We start from the raw sequence: 295 nt of genomic DNA, 5'->3' as shown, positions 1-295 counted from the left end.
ATTTAACATGAGCTCCCTTTTAGCTATCTAAATTCGTTCTGATCAAATTTCTTGTTGATAACCTCTCTAATTCCCAAATCTACTCCCACTTCTTACATGTAGCTGCTGCTACCTTAATACAACTATTATGACATATCTGGTGGATACTGCCAAAGTCTCTCAAATGTGTTTTCCTGCGTCTATGCTTTGTTCCACGACAGGCCAACTGTTGCGGCCCGCCCGCGGTCCACAACACGAACGGTTCACTGAGAATGGCAGTTCCCTGCAAAGAGAGGAATCTAGACGGGGCGGAAGA

Source organism: Mus caroli, chromosome 2 (genome assembly GCF_900094665.2).
Source record: "Mus caroli chromosome 2, CAROLI_EIJ_v1.1, whole genome shotgun sequence".
Taxonomy (NCBI): domain Eukaryota; kingdom Metazoa; phylum Chordata; class Mammalia; order Rodentia; family Muridae; genus Mus; species Mus caroli.
This window is presented reverse-complemented; position numbering follows the sequence as displayed.